Raw genomic sequence first — 17,151 nt, 5'->3', positions numbered from 1 at the left:
CTTCTCCAAAATTAGTCTGCAAACACTCAATAAATAACAAATTCTGGGTGATTTTTTTTTTCCTGTACTTGAACTCCCTGTATTCCTAGCTTACTTGTCTAACATTCAATATGAGATTTAAAAATAAAGTTGTTAAGTGGATGGCCCATTTAACAACCTTAAAATCAGCTTCGAATTTAAACCTAAATCTCAAAAACCAAACAAACAAAAAATTTACCTGCTTTTTCCATGGCTTATCTGCCTGATGAGCATTTTCTGCAGTGTTCTCTCTAACCCTTCTGGGCACCTTTCTCCCGATGAGTTCTTTACGTCTTCAGCAGTGAAAGTCGAGCCTCCATGTGAACCCAGAGAAGCCATCCACACAAGTGAGCACAGGTGAGCACAGGGGGCTTTCCGAGATTGCTCATCTGCAAGGCACCCAGTGTCCCTTTCCAAATCTTACCCCACCACCATGTAAACTGAAAGTAATGTCTAATGCTGTCTGTGGTAGCCACCGAACTTTTCAAATTCTGAACTTCTACAAGATTTTGCTATTCACAACATGGGATTTTTAAAAAGGAAAATTTAAACTACCAAATTAACAGCCCATAACACTAAGAAATCAAAAAGCTGTACAAAGAGAGAAAAAGATGGCCAAGAGTGAGGAAGAAAAAAAAGACCTTGAAGTCCAAGTATCCTATGAGGAAGTGGGTCTGGCTTGGCTTCCCCATCTGTGGTCTTCATGGCTGTTGTTAGCCATGAGATAACCCAAGGAAGTATGCCAAGGCACAACCAAGCCGACCTTGACCCTGGTCCTGGCATGAGAGACTCCCAGGTCTGTCCTGGACCAGACCAGATTCTCTTCCGAGAATATATCTTTGCAGAAAGGAGCAGAGCTTTTTTTTTTCCAGTTTCAGGGAAACCAGAGAGTTCTTTTAAGTCCAGCCTCCAAAAGCTCCTTGACCAACAACCTTCGGAGCTTGGTGTCCTCGTGGGGTCAGCTCAGATTGATTTACTGATTAACTCCAGCATCTTCCTGGCTCCTCCAGACACAAGCACATTTCAGCTTTCTAAATATAGGTCAGCCCAGGCAATTAGGAGAGAACTTCTGTTTTTGAAAGGTATTCAGCAGGCAGGAAGCCCAGTTTGCAAACGAGTGATCAAGAGGATGAGGTTTGGCCTCAGAAGACTTCACTGGCAGGGACAGTGACATTCTCAGCTACTTGGTCTCAACACGTCAGGATGTACCAGAGGCTTCAGTGTCTTTACTCCAAAGATGACATTAACTAGGAGGGATTTCTTGTGGCATTAGAAACACATTTGCCAATGAGCCTGTTACTCCCACACTAGGTGGCCACTCTTACAGCCTTACACTCTTTCTGTGTTGTTGATGAATAGGTGTGTGTTAGATAAACCCAGGGCTGCACTCATGGCAGACATAGCTGGCCCTCCAAGGCCTGCTCAATGCAATTTCTTGTAGTCTTGACTCCGCCTGTTTCTCTCCATAATGACCAAACTGGGAAATGGATCACATTGCCTAGAAAGCTAGAAAAGATGTTGTATTGTAGCAGTGGCTCAAGATGCTCTTTGTTTCTGTATGTGTGCGTTTGCATTTATGCATTTTGTTTAGTTTGCTCTTAAGACAGGGTCTCCCGCTGGCCTGGAGCTCAACAAGCAGCCTAGCCTAGCTGACCAGAGAGCCCCGGGGATTCACTTGTCTCTCCCTCCTCAGCACTAGAGTTACAGGTATGTGCCACCAAAGCTGGCTCTTTCATATGGGTTGTAGAAATGGATCTCAGGGTCTCATGCTTGCCATGCGAGCACTTTACCAATGGAGCCAGCTCCTGAGCCCCTACTCAAAATATACTGCATCAACAACCTGAACTCCTCTGGGCAAGACCTAGCAGCCTATCCTCACAGGGAAGGAAGGTCAGTGGACACAAATTGAACATTCACAATTTGTGAATTCACAAAGAATTCACAGGAATCTCAACTATGCTCTCATCATTATCTTCAACTGAGACGATGCATCCTGTTTGGGGACGCTGGACTTACCTGTGTGTTATGTGATGCATCTGTTACTTTTCTATTATGTAATTAAACACCATGACCAAGGCACCTTACAGAAAGAAGTTCTTACAGTCCCAGAGGGCTAAGAGTCCATCACTATCATGGCAGGAAGGTGTTGGAGCAGGCAGGCATAGTGTCTGGAGCTGCAAGCTAAGAGTGCATGTTTTAAACTGCAAGCAGAAAGAGCAAATGCAAAATGGCAAAAAAAAAAATCTTGAAGCTCTTAAAACCCATCCCCAGGGACATATGTCCTCCAGCAAGGCCACACCTCCTAAAGCTCCCAAATCAGCACCACCAACTGGTGACCAAGCATTCAAATGACCAAGACTAAGGAGGGACATTTATCACTCAAACTACCACATGTAGCTGAGTGTGGTGGTGCACTCAGGAGGCAGAGGCAGATGGATCTCTATGAGTTCGAAGCCAGCCCGGTCTACAGAGTGAGTTCCAGGACAGCCAGGGCTACACAGAGAAACCCTGTCTTGAAAACAAAAGAAAAACCACCACATGTGCAAATATTGAAACTTTTGTCATTTTTGGAATAGTTTTCATGTGTGTTTTTTTTTTAATATATGAAAAACTGGGATATAATATACAGGAAAAAAAAACACCCTGGGTTTGCTTTGGGTTTAGAGCATGCATAGCCACTTGAAGAGCACAGTGCTATGCAGAGCAAAACTTCTGTGGTCCTAAACCCATTCAGTACAGTAATACAGGAGGTGGCAGCAGCTTAGGCCCAGGTCAGGCCAGATCCCTAGGTGATTCCTGTGGGCATCACCCTGAAACTCAGATTCAGGGATCTGCTGAAGTTCTGGGCTCTCTTATCAGGCTGGGATTGAGTGGGTCTCAACACACACAGAAGCCAGGCCTAGGCATTGTTGAATTTTATCCTCTATAAAAAGGATGCAGCATGTGAAATGAAAGCGTCTACCGTTGGGCGATGTTAACATATCAAAGCCATCTCTGCTTTCTCCCTTTCCTGAGCTTTCTCCCGCTGTAATAGATATAGGCTGGCAAGTTATTAATGCAGAAACTTCCTGGGACTTGGGGCATTTCAAAGAAGCGGAAATCCTTGGGCATCGCAGTGGTGAATGTTGGCTTCGACACTGCCGGGGATCTCAAGTTGCAGAGATGGTAACTAGGAAAACTCATACGGCTGCACCGACTCTCATTTCCAGTTCTTGGAGATACGCAAAGCAGAGACACCTGGGGGGAGGCTGGTCGCTCTTTGTAAAATCTGGTTGTGACTTTCTTATCTTTAGCTTCTAGAACACAGCAGTGCACGAGGATGTTGTCTCTAGGCTATTTCCAAACCTAGTGTCCTCTTTGCATGGGTCAGTTATCTAGAGTCTCCCCAGGGCAATGACCACCGATGTGATCCATGGAAACAGATATCTGCTGCTTTCTCACAGTAGATGGTTGGCCCACACATAGGCTTTCCTCTTACCCAAGGACTTGAGCTGATAGAAAATCCTGTTCTCTAGCTACCCCAGGTCCAGTGCTTCCTTCTTGAGGAACTCAGATCTACCCCCTCCTACAGCCTCTTCCTTCCAGTCTCACCCCTGCCATCAGACGGCCAGGTCACCAATAGTGTGAGGTAAATGTGGTGTTCCTTCTTCTTGGGCCATTTTTTCCTAGGCTGCTTTTTTCCCCATTTTATTTTTATTTTATTTTATTTGTGGTGTCTGTCACTCTGCTGGGGCAAGAGGGTAAAGAGATCTGGCACTAAGTACGAGCAAATGCTGAATCTGGAATCTATCTTCCAGGCGGCGCAATGATAAAAATTCATGGCAGGACAGCCGCCGCCGCCGCCACACTCTCAGAGACATATTGCAGGTAGCATTATTTATTGTGGCAAGGAGTTCATTGAAGTGCTGCCTCGAAGCACCCCGAGAGATCCTAAAAAGCCCATCTCCCATCAGGTGAGGCAGATTTATGGTGCCTGCTCCGGAGAGGTCAGGCAGTACGGCTTAGGAAGCAGGCTCCTTTCAGAAAGCCTGGATTCCCTTAACATATTCAGTGCAGTGTGATTGGTTCAAAGGAGAGCTTGAGTCTGTAATGTTGACCATAAAATTGCAGTGACATGCTGCTTTAGATAAGAGGGCTGAAGGAAGGGGGCAGGAATGCTGCAGACGCAGGAGCAGCCAACGCAGGCAAGACCCTGGAGCATGCGCTCAGATTTGAGGTTAATGTGTGGGGGAGAGGCTGGGGGGATGGGCCCAGGCAGATGAATGTTCACACAAAGGAAAGCTGAACCCACCAGCCCAGACATGGCAGAAAAAAAAACCCTGAGTCTGTGCACAGGCAAAGCCAGGTGCACACAGGCATGTAGAAATGTATGAGACCCTCAGGGGTACATGTAGTCATCCAGATCAGAAAATATACTAAAGCAAGGCCAGCTAAGCTAGGTTCACTGTTGTCCTGGAATAAAGAAAAAAAAAAAAAAAGAGCTGCTCCTCATGACCCCTGCCAATTTGATAGGTGTTTTACAGGCTTCACATCAGCTGTGTTCACACAATGTCATCCCATTAGGCTTACCTGTCCTGGATGCAAAGTCACAACTACCTAGGCAAGTGGTTCTCAACCTGCGCATCACAACTCCTTTGGGGTCACATATCCAATATTCTGCATGTCAGATATTTGCATTATGATTCATAGATATAGCAAAATTACAATTATGAAGTAGCAACAAAATAATTTTATGGTTGGGATTTACCACAACATGAGAAACTGTATTAAAGGATCGCAGCATTAAGAAGGTTGAGGACCACTGACTAGGAACAGCCCTAAAACAAGGCCTTTGAGCTCAGAGCTGCTGAGTCTGGTGGGCAAGAGTCCTGAGCTCCTCACTGCTGGAGTCAATGGCATCCATGCTGGGACAAGAACAGGGCAAGTACCCTGAGGAGGTATAGCACATAGAGGCAGGCCAGCGTCTGCTATGGGAATTGCTTTTCCTAGATGGTTTCCACTGATGGTGTTACAGATTCACCCTGTAAAATAGTGACCTCCTTGGTTTGGTGGGGAGACTTCCCTGCTATCTATTTCCATATGCAAGTAAGGAATGTATGGAGGATGAGATGGCCATCTAAATAATTGAGGTGATTATCTTTGTCTGAATTATTCAGCCGGAACTTAACTGGTCTATAAATTTAGAGAAAGGTAGGGTTTTTTTTGTTTGAATTTTACAAAGAATAGCTTTAATTCTTTCCTTCACTCAAGCCCACAGTCCAGCTATAGAACAACTCCTCCTTTAGCCAAAACTGACATCATGTAGACTTTTTGGTTCCACGTGCTTTTCAATGTCCCTCCCAAACATGTGTCCTTTAGATGTGAGGCCTTTGGGGTATCTCTCTGGGTTCAGAACTTCAGCCTGTAGGTGCAAACTGAAGGGTGTGGAAATATGAGAGATGTGGGCTTGTTGGAAAGAGCCCCCTCTGGTCACGTTCTTATCAAGACAGCAAAGCCATTGGAATGAGTCCACTGCTTTCTGCTCTTTGGAATTCCTCCCATGAGAGGCTTCCCTTGGCTCACTGACGCGCCGTTGTGATCTCTCCCACATGTTATTAGGCTGGGAACACCTGCCATTGTCTAATTCCGCCGGCTCACAGCCGAGAGCCCAAGATGCCATTGTTTTTCTTCCTTCTTAGTTTTGTGAGTGTGCACACACGTGTATGTGTGGGTGCATGTATATATACATGCAAGTAGAGATTAGAGGTCAGTCAGGTACCTTCCTTGATCACCCTCCACCCTATTTTTGAGATAGGGTCTCTCACTTAACCTAGACCTCATTGGTTCTGCTAGACTAGCTGGTCAATAAGCTCCAGGGATCTGCCCATCTCAACCACCCACCCACTGCTGAAGCTACAGAGAGAGAGAGAGAGAGAGAGAGAGAGAGAGAGAGAGAGAGAGAGAGCGAGAGAGAGAGCCACTTCTGATTTTTCCCATGGATGCTGAGGATCTGAATTCAGATCCTCCTGCTTATGCAACAGACGCTCTAGAGACTGAGCCATTTCCTCAGCCATCTAAAGGTGTTTTATTTTGTCTTTAGATGGGATCTTCTTATGTATCCCAGACAGACCTCTAACCCATGATCCTCTGGCCTCAGCCTCCGAATTCTGGGATTACAGGTGTACACCATCACACTATTACACCCTCTCCTATTGCGTTTCCGTTTCTCCCCAGATCTGTATTCTTCCTGCCTGCTATGTCCTAAGGAATGTGGCTACTGAGCCCAGCAAGATGCTCGAAGCCTCTGAGTGTCACTGCTCAGATGGTCATCCTTGCCCACTGGCCTCTACTGTCGTTCCTCCGAGTACCACTGTTGACCCCCTGAGGTCTGCTGCTTGACCTCATTAATACAAAGAGGGAGAGAGCTAAGTGAATGTTTTCGCAGCCTCCTTTTTCTGCAGGCCACCTGGAGGTTATCAGGGCCAGAGGCTGCTGCGCAGTTCATAAACCTGTTAGGGTATTCGGAGTCATGATTCTCTTATTCAACTGTCTGTGCTTTTCCTTGGGACAGCTAATCCCTCAGCGTGACTGGTGGAAGCCGCAGTATTGATTTCTGTGTCTCTCTAAACCTCAGTTGTGTTCAACGCTTGTTAGACATCTGAAGGAATATCCAGTGGGCTCTGGGGGCAATTTGAGAGCTTGGCTCAATAGGCCGCTCTCAAGAGAAGTTTCTGTAAGGTTGCTCGGCCAGCCAATCGAATAGATTTCAAAATGAGAGAAAGGAGAGAGAAGTTGAGAGAGAAGAGAGGAAGGGGGGCAAAAGATAAAGAGGAAGAAGAGAGGGAGAGAAAGGAGAGAGATGCGGGGAGAAAGGAAGACAGAGAAAAGAAGGAAGTTTTTGTAAGGGCTCTCATGGAAATCTCGGGGGTTGTCACCTTTCTCCTCCCTCAACCTCTGTCCTCCTGTTTAGAAAAAGAACACTTACATTTTCTGACCAGTGTGCGTGTGTGTATGGCGCCCACCGTGGTGTCCCAGGTTGGTCTCTGCAGGGGACTGCCCAGTCAGATTGAAGCCGTGAGGAAGGTTGATGCAAACTGTGAGATTCTCTTCAGAGTCAGCACCGATACCTTCAGGTGCAACAGCAGCAGACAGCGAGGACCAAGGTCCCCTTCAGGGAAAAGAGTTGTCAGGTGGAAGGGCAGCTCCTTGCCGCCAGCCGTCAGAGACTTGGCAACACATTGCTGTCTGTCCCTCTGGACCCTAGATGCTCTACAGCCTCTAAGTTGGTGGCTCTCGGCTCACAACAAATCGGTACCGCAATACCCTCCGACACACATGCATTTCTCATGGCAAATCGGCACCGCAGTACCCTCTGACACACATGCATTTCTCATGGCTCTGGGGTGCTACTGGCATCTAGTGGGTAGACCCAGGGATAGAGCCAAGCATGCCATGATGCGCATCTAGTGGGTAGACCCGGGGACAGAGCCAAGCATGCCATGATGCACAGAGCAGCATCTCTGCCTAAGAGCATTCAGATCTGAAACGTCACTCAGGTTGAGATGAAGTAACCCTGCTTTGGCCTATGAGAAAATATGACTTCCAGGGTTTTGTTTTATTGTTGTTTTTTGTCTAATTTGCCTCCTGCTTTACCTAAAGTTCACTTTTAGACAGTAGATTTCAGACATCTACTTCCTGGGTTCTGGAACTGCAGTCCACTGGTCTGCCATAGCCCCTGGTAACATGGTACCATAATACCAGACGCCCCCGATATCGTGGCTCACCATCCCGCTCGCACACCTTCCCGACCTGGCAAAACCTGAACGATTATTCGGCATACTCGAAGGGAATTGTTTGGTGTGAGACTCCACCGACCCTCACCCCATTCTCCATGTGCCTGAGAGCTGCATCTACCTGCAGACAGACTCCGGCTTCAAAAGGACCTTCATTCTTCCAGAGAGGGGCTGTTAAGGGGCTTACATGCTTTGGAACATAGCAAACTGTTTCTCTCATGGCCTCTTAGAATCTTTGTTTCCACCAGGCAGTGGTGGCGCACGCCTTTGATCCCAGCACTCGGGAGGCAGAGCCAGGTGGATCTCTGTGAGTTCGAGGCCAGCCTGGTCTACAGAGCAAGATCCAGAACAGGCACCAAAACTACACAGATAAATCCTGTCTCAAAAAAAAAATGAAAAATAAAAAATAAATTAAAAAAGAATCTTTGTTTCCTTCATGAGAGCATTTTAAGGAATCCTTTGTCTTCTCAGGTGACCCTTGGGAAACTATTTGGGAACAAACAATAACAAAGGAATCACAGCAAAGTCAACTGAAAAGAGACAGAACACATGGCCATATGAATCAGAGTCAGACAGAAGAAGCTTCTGATGTGCTACTAGTCATGGAAAACTGTAAAACCTGAGCTGGGAATATAGCTCAGTGGAGAGCCTTGTCTGGCATGTTTGAGGTTCTGGTTCAATCGTTGGCACTGAAAAAAGAAAATGCATTTTTCAAGATTTTTGTTTTTGTTGCGTGTGTGCATTCATGCATGCATGGCTGTGTGTCTGCACATGAGTGCAGTTACCAGCAGAGGCCAGAAGTGGGTGTCAGATTCCCTGGAGCTGAAGTTACAGGTGATTGTTAGCTCCCTGCTGTAGGTGCTGTGAACTGAACTTGGGTCCTCTGCAACAGCAGGATATTCTTTTAACCAGTGAACCATCCCTCCAGAAACCCTGAAAAAAATATTTTTAAGAAAGATTTTTAAAGCCTGAAGACAGCGACCCGTGAAGGTGAATGGATGGTGAGTAGTGCTAGGTTGCCCCCATTGGTTTTGTGACTGTCATGGTCCCGAGAAGAGCTGACTTGAACAGAGAAGGCTTCTCATCTCTCTTCTTCTGCTCCTTCCTGAGCCTGAGGATAGGGCAGGCCGCATAATATGCAAGATGCAATATGGGCCACCACGTCTCTAGAAGGCCACACAGGCAGGCCTTTGGGGGACCCAGCCTTAGCTTGCTCCTTCTGAGCTGGAAAATTGGTGGGGTTTGTTCCTTATCTGATGCATGGGCTCTTGCCTCTCCTCATTATCCTTATTTTTCCTAAGATTCCAGCCTGTTCCTCTCCAAGCTTTACGGTGCCGCATTCATGAGGTGATAGATACTGTCGACAGAATCCAGAATCCACGGTGGCAGTGGTAGCCTCATTAGCTCCACAGTTAACCCCTGCTTCTCTGGTGTTGGTCCCTGTGAGGGATTTTGAAATTCAAATTAAATTTCCATGCAGCAGCTTTGATGTTGGAGGTAGGACTGCCTGGTCAGGAGGTGACCAGCCATCCAGATTCTAGTGTGAGGCGGTTCTTATGAACTTCAGTTAAAATGACCCTAGAAGTCACTTTTCCTCTTCTAGGGACTGAAGAGCAATGTTCTGATGCTATGACATCTTGTTTTCTGGTTGGAATAGTGAATTGGCATATTGTTACAATAATCTTTTTAGTTAATATGCAAATGCTGAGTCTTATTATTAATTTTGTATTATTCATTGTCATGTATGTATATAATTTTGCTTTAGTTATTGTCACCCACCCTTACCCTTCTTGTCCCCTTCCTGCTCCAGCTGATCCCCTCTCCCTTCCAATAGTTCTTCTTCTAGTCTCACGCCTTACATATTTCAGTCTGATTCTGCACGCATTGTTTATCCCCCTCCCCCCCCCCATTTATTTTGGACTTTTCCTTCTCTTTAGACCCATTCCTGGCCTTAAATAGTCCACTCAGTATTTTCTTGTCATATATATTTTTATTTTAATTGAGGCTTAGCTTATGAGGGAAAACATTCAATGCTTGTGTGAGTCTGGCATGTTTCACTTTATGTGATGCTCTCCGGTTTCCTCTCTTTTCCTGCCAGTGATATAATGCCATTCTGCTTTATGACCAAATATGACGCCATTGTGTATATATAACACACTTACTTTATCCATTCATCACTGATGGCTCTTTATCTTAGAACAGCGCAGCGATAAACACATCCAACAGTCTCCATCGCTGCCTCCTAGAGTATGTTTTGAAGAGTCCTGTTTTATTGTTTTTTTCTTTTTTTTTCAAAGTGATCTTCGGGATGCATATGACAAAGGACAGGGCTGGGAACATAGCTCAGTGGTAGAGTGCTTGCCTAGCATGTGTGAGGCCTCAAGTCTAATTCCCAGCATTGGAAAGAGAAAGATGAGTAAGGAGAGGAGTGAGGAGGAGGAGGAGGGGAGGAGGAGGAGAAAGAAAAGAAGAGGACAGGTCAGTAGCGTAGTATCTCTCTGCTACGTTGACTGCAGTTCCTTTGGATATACACACCCAGGAATGGTAGAGATGAACCATGTGGTAGTTTTGATTTTCCATTTTTTGATGAAAAAAATTGATATCAGTCATGTCTAAGGAGTCGTGTTTGAGTCCATATGATCCTCGTGCCTACCTAGGGGATCCTGGTCTATAAAACAATAATGATGATGATGGTGACATTAGCCACAATAAGTATTTAGAAAGGAAGTTAGGCTCCTGAGACTTTCTGATATTTTATACAAAGAATCTTTTCTAGAACTTTCTCTCTTTGTGGTCCCCTCCTATGTATACAGATATTAGCATTGTTTGAGATAGACACTTATTAAAAACTTCCCAGCCACATGGGAAGCTGCAAAAAGCTGAAACCTTGTATTATTTCCATCATTGTTACAAAGAAATGAAAGCATTTTGTCCATAGCTGGCATCTGATGAATAGGTTCTTACTGAAAGCCAGTTTGTCTTCCATGCCCTGTATCTCCATCCTATCAGAGGCGTTATCACTGGTAATTAAAAAAAGAACGACTCACATCCTTGAAATTGCTTATCCCAGCCTGTATTTGTTGGCCTTGGCAAATAATGGCATCAGAGTTGGTCCCCTCAACACATAGTAAGGCACAGATGTCTAAACTGTGAGCGTTCTACCTAGTCATTCCCTGAAACGGTCAAGACCAGTCTATCTTAACACCGATTGAAGGTGTGGAAAGCAATGTATACAAAACACAATCGTGCTCTTGTCGTGTGCCAGGCTTTGTGCCGTCCATTCCTACTGCCTGTGAGAGAAGTTCCTATCAAAGGAAAGAGGGCAAGTCCAGAGCTGTTCTTCAGCCTGCACAAGGCCACATAATAGAAGAATAAGATCCCATCTGGTGTTCCCAACTCCAAGTCCCAAACATGTTCTTCAGCCACTGTCTCCTTTCTCTCTGAAAATGAAGATCCCACAAGATATGAGTGCTGCCTCTGTCCTGTTTGTCTCTTAGATACCTAAGCAAGCAAGTTGCAGATGGAAGGACTTGTCTTCATTGCATTTTGTTGTTGTTGTTTTCGAGACAGGGTTTCTCTGTGTAGCTTTGGTGTCTGTCCTGGATCTCTCTCTGTAGATCAGACTGGCCTTAAACTAAGCACAGAGATCTGCCTGCCTCTGCCTCCCAAGTGTTGGGATTAAAGGCGTGCACCACCACCACCCAACCTTCATTGCATTTTTGATAGTTTATCTTACAGTTACCTGGTCTTGCTCACTCAAGACATATTATAGAACGGGATGTGTTTTCTCAGTGGTAGAATGCATGCCCAGCATATGTGAAGCCCTAGGTTCCATCTCCAGTATTACAAACAACAAAAAAGACACATTATAAGTAAGCCTGAAAATAGGGTTTATCGTAGATAGGTATACATAGTTTCAATATAACTATTGTATTCATGTGAGAGGAAGAGGTTACCAGCATCTGTGGAATTGCAGAGCCTGCAGACACACAAGGAAATCTGCCCTAGGATTGACACCTCTATCACTAGGACCATCAGAAGGTTCTTCATCAAATATGTGAGCTCTGAGACCTGGGTCTGCATCCTGACTTCACCACCTGCTGGATCATTGACCCAAGGCAATTATTGGACCTTTCTTAACCCCCATTGCCATATGTAAAAAAAAAAATAGATCCTAATTATTCTTGCTTCATGTGTCTATTTTTTAAAGGAAATGAGATCATCATACAAAGCCCTCTGGAGAGTAAATTGCCCATGATAGATGCTCAATAGACATGTGTTATCATTATCATAGCCAATATCAGTATTTTCTCCTATGTAGATTGGAACAAAGACTCTATCCTTAACCAAAATTCAATACAGATGTCTCTCAAACTGTAATGTCACTACAACCCCAAAAGCCCATCATAAGATAAAAATGTACTCAATACTCTTAACCTAACTTCCTCAGACCCTGGGTAGTTTGGTTAAGTAAAATCATCTCATCCAAGGCCCAGTTTCTAATGAAGTGTTAAATATTCTGTATGATTTGAGCTGGGGGTGTGATTCCATGGTAGAGTGGCTCCCTGGTATGTCTGAGGCCTAGGGTTCACTCACCAGCACCAGAACCTACATCCCTTGTAACTCCTGGGCTGCTGAACTGAATGCTTTCACACTGGGACTAAGTCATCATTAAGTTGGGGGCTGCTGTATGAAACTATCTTGGGTAGCTAATAACCACTGAAGGACCCAAAGTCTGTTTCTGCCTCTGTCTGAATCAAGAACTAAGAAATAAAGGAACAGAAAGCAAGAAGGAAACAATGAACAGAGTTACAAGTTGGTAAAATTTGGGGGCTTCTGAATGTATGAGTCAATCTTGAATTTTATGTTAAAAGAGAGTAATTTTCTAACCGTGCTGATATGATAAGAGCCTCACAGTAGGAAGGGACTGTCTGCCGTGGGTTATATTTTCAGAGGGAGTGAGGTCCAGGAACATGGCTGCTTGGTGTTCATTCCTAACATAGAGGGTGTGGAAGGACCATTAATGTCCTCTCCTCTGCCCCTTCCCAACTTCCCTTCCACAGTCTCCATCCCTGAGTTGTAACGCTGCGTTCACACTTTATCATGCTAGGTCTGAGACTGTAGTGGTGGTTTTTAAATGAAAGTTTGGACTTTTTTTTTTTTTTGGTTTTTCGAAACAGGGTTTCTCGGTGTAGCTTTGCGCCTTTCCTGAAACTCGCTTTGGAGACCAGGCTGGCCTCGAACTCACAAAGATCCGCCTGGCTCTGCCTCCTGAGTGCTGGGATTAAAGGCGTGCGCCACCACCGCCCGGCAAGTTTGGACATTTTTATGCTTTTGCAGTATGCCTCTTAAAATGAAATTTCATAAACATTTAGCTGGTAATAGGAACCAATTGCTTGAGTTATTTCAAAACAAAACATACAAAGGTCAGGGTACAATGGTTCGAACAGCATGCACACACATGTACGCATACACACACACACACACACACACACACACACACACACACAGTGGGGACTGTAACAAAATGTCTGGAATTTTGAACCTCTGGAATGATTCGAAAACTGTGACTGATCCATACAGCCCCATTCCAGGGGGCCAGGGGGCCGTTTATGCAGCTAGTGTAGTTGGAAATGGGTAAGGAGCTACAGTAACTGATCCAGGCCACCAGGAGAGAAAATGACTTTCTGCCGTGAATGTCCCCTCTGGGGACAGTCTAGACAAGGCTTTTGCTCCCCTCTCCCATCTTGCCTTCACATCCTCACAGCCTCTTGCTGTCCCAGACCTTGGTATGAGAATTGCCACTGCCTCGTCATTCAGTCCCATCCAATCCAGGTCCAGTTCCTCAATGGCTCTCTGTCACCCCCACCAGCCCCTTCACAGATCCCCGATTCTGCCATCAACTAAAGCAGGTGGGTTAGCTGACATTTTCAGTGTCCTTACCTCTTTCTGGAAGTGAGGTGAAGGTTGCCCTAAGAAAACAGTAGATTGTTCTGAGAATTTCAACACAGGAAAAAGAGGGTACAGAAGTTTGATAGGTGTCCTTAAATTATACAGTCCTTAAATCCAACTGTATAATTATAACTTCATCCTCAGACCCAAGAAGAAAGTCTCAACAAGCTGACTAATTAAATCTATTTTTAAAAAAACACACAGCTTTATTTTTAATGTAATATTTTTTATTAATTTTTTGAGAATTTAAATGTATTTTGATCCTATTCACCTCCCAAAATCAAGCCTTCCATCCTAAGGTTGTTTTGTCCTGTATTTTGTTACAGACATTAGAAAAATAAGTACTTCACTAGATTGGATAGAGTTTTAATTCTGAGCCTTATTCTTATAGACACATCTGCTTAGAAAGTCAGAAAACCATCCAAGAGTTGTCCGTGAGTGTTGAATCTGCCCAGAGTAAAACAAATTACATGCATATACAACGGTTGGTCTTGCCAATGGCCACAAATCCTAGAAGTCTGTTGGCCAATGCTTACTGAATCTACAGCGACATGTCGGCTTTGCCAATAAAACTCCCATGCAGCTCCAACTCCAACTTGTAGCAGATTTCTCTGAAGTGTTTTCAGTGAGTTGGTTTCCCTCTCTGTGGCCACATCTAACCAGTCCTGTTCCTGACAGACATGTTTTCTTGTTATTCATGGGTATACCCAATGGGCATGATCATCAGGCTGGATTGAGTATCTCTCCCATACAAAAAAGTTAAACTTTAAAAGTCAATATTCCTTTAATTCATTTCCTTTACTTCTCTATCCTGGGGGGAATCTTCTGTTACCTTTCTGCAGCAATAGAAAAAAAAAAGTAGACCAGGATAGAGTTAATTAAACTATAGGGACATTACAGGCGCTGGAATCTTAAAAGTGTTGTTTATAGGCATCCATGCCTTTCAGTTAAATTCATAATCCTCTTCCCAAGAAACTCCAAGGGGAACCTCTGCAAGCCAGCCCTCTGTAACTTGCTGTTGTTCTTAAATGGTTAAGCCATGGCTCTGTGGCAAATTCCAAGTCTGGTGGGATCTACAGCAGTGGTTCTCAACCTTCCTAATACTGCACCCCTTTAATACAGTTCCTCATGTTGTGATGACCCCCAACCATATAATTATTTTCATTGCTACTTCATAACTGTAATTTGCTACTGTTATGAACTGTCCGTGTTTTTTGTTGGTCTCAGGAGACCTCTGTGAAAAAGTCATTTGACCCCCTCAAAGGGGGTGGTGACCCACAGGTTGAGAACCACTGGTCTAGATTCTCTTTCATAGTCTGGCTCCCAATTTTTTTTTCCAGCACTGACTCCTGGGGTTGCCTGAGTCATTTCTCCCAAACATTCCAACCTTGCAATGGTATCTGACACCCACCTGTGACTACTGTCCCCACCCCTAAGGCTGTGTCCTTTTCTGTTGCTTTGCTGTTGTGTGTACAGCATACATACTAGCTGAGCTTTAAGGCTGATTCTCCCTTTAGACCTAGAGTAGAGGTGCTATCCTTGTCCTCCATGGCCATCAGGATGCTCTCTCTAGATCTCAAGTTAGAGCTCCATAATTCTCAATCTAGTGCTCTGGTCCTTTGCCCGTCTCCCTCCTCCCTCCCTCCCTCCCTCCCTCCCTCTCCCTTCCCTTTTCCCCCTCACTCTCTCCTGTCTGGAGGCCACATGTCCACATGTGTCAGTGGTGGACAGCATTTCTGAATCCCAGCTGTGCTGACTTGGCTCCATCCAACACTCTTAACAGACATTCTGCCTCCTTTAAAATGCATAATCCCTAGTGAAACACCCCAGAGTCTCTGCTTCTAGCCCAGAGAATACTAACATGTGATAAAGGTCTTGTAAAGAGCAGGATGAGGGCTCTGGGTCTCAGCCCCACCCATGGCCTCAAACCTCCTCTTGGAACTCTTGGGGCATGTGTTAGAAATCTTTAATGTCCATATCACAGAGATGGGAAGGGTTGTTTGGGTTCACAGAGTCTTCAGCCCATCCTGGCAGGGTAGGCGTGGCAGGCAGATCTCCTTCCATCATGGCAGAGAGCAAACGGAGGAGGAGACAGGACATGGTTGGGGATGCCAAGGGCTGACCTCCTCTAGCTGGGTCCTAGCTCTCAAAGTTTCCACAACAGTGCCACCATCTGAGGATCTTTCATTCAGACCAATCGCCCACGGGGGAACATGACATACTCCACCCACTGAGGTAGCCCACCCTCTTCTGGGTGCCCACACAGACACAGGAAGTCACATGAAAGAGCACTGATGCCAAGGGAAGAAGCAGGCATCCCTTCTAGGCTTTCGGGGAGATGGGTTAGCATACAAATGGAAAGGAACCTATGCCCATAGAAGATGATCCCTCTTCAAATCGCTCCTTTTCTCCAGAATATCAGTATGTTGTGTTTTTATTGTATGACACCCACCTGTGACTCCTGTTCCCACCCCTAAGGCTGTGTCCTTTTAGAGTGTCCTGTTAAAATGAAGTCTGGCATATCTGTGCTCGCAAACGTCAAAGGGTTCTCTATCCGGGCTAGAAATTAACCGCAGACACTGCTGTGGCCCATCGCCCAGGGGCAGGGGGCTGGAACTCTCTTGGAGATCGTTCAGAATCTAAAACATCTGAGGCATCTTTGCCACCTTCCTCGAGGAACGTGTGTTCCAAAGGCCGCCACCTTTTCCTGTATGTGGCCGTGTGTCCTAGTGACACAAAGGCCATTTGTTACTCTTCCCTCGTTCTGATTCCTTCCCCTTTTAGTAATAAAATATTGGCTTGGGTGATGGCTCAGTGGGTAAATGCTGCACAAACACGGGGCCTGAGTGCAGATGCCCAGCATCTGTGTTAAAAAAAAAAATAAATGCTGGGTGCTGTGGCATGCATCACTCCAGAGCTAGGGAGAGAGAGACCAGTGAATCCTCAAAACCAGCCAGCCTAGCCGGTCCCTGAGCTCCAAGTTCAGTGACAAATTCATCTCACAAAGTAAGGCAGTCAGTAATACAGGAAGGCACCCAGCCAGCATCAAACTTTGGCCCTTATTCATATACACATATACATGGGTTTGCAAACACATAAACCTGAATACATGTGTGAAACACGCACACGCACACACACACACGCAAGAGAATCAATCAATCTAGCTTTACAGATGGCTGTGAGCAATGTTTATCTTGTTTATGGTTTTCTTACCACATGGCTCTGTGTATGGTAATTAGCATGACCAACTTAAACCTGAGTCTTCAGAGGCATCTCAGGACTTCCCTTACATCAGTCAGGGCTTCAGTGTGGATTATAACTTTGGTTGTGGGTATGTCTCAGAGCACCCCATCAAGACCTTTCTACCTGTGTAGCTGAAACATTCTTAAGCAAAGCAAAAATCAAGATG

General features: G+C 45.3%; 1 long non-coding RNA gene across 2 annotated transcripts in view; it reads left to right on the top strand.

Moving 5' to 3' along the window:
• LOC128104462 (uncharacterized) overlaps nt 1-17,151 on the top strand; it is a 732,114-nt gene that overhangs the window by 517,005 nt on the left and 197,958 nt on the right. The window lies entirely within an intron of this gene.

The sequence above is a fragment of the Peromyscus californicus genome, unplaced genomic scaffold (assembly GCF_007827085.1).
Source record: "Peromyscus californicus insignis strain IS unplaced genomic scaffold, ASM782708v3 Scaffold_8__1_contigs__length_139910024, whole genome shotgun sequence".
NCBI lineage: Eukaryota > Metazoa > Chordata > Mammalia > Rodentia > Cricetidae > Peromyscus > Peromyscus californicus.
Note: the sequence above shows the minus strand (reverse complement) of the source record. Positions and strands in the feature narration are given on the sequence as shown.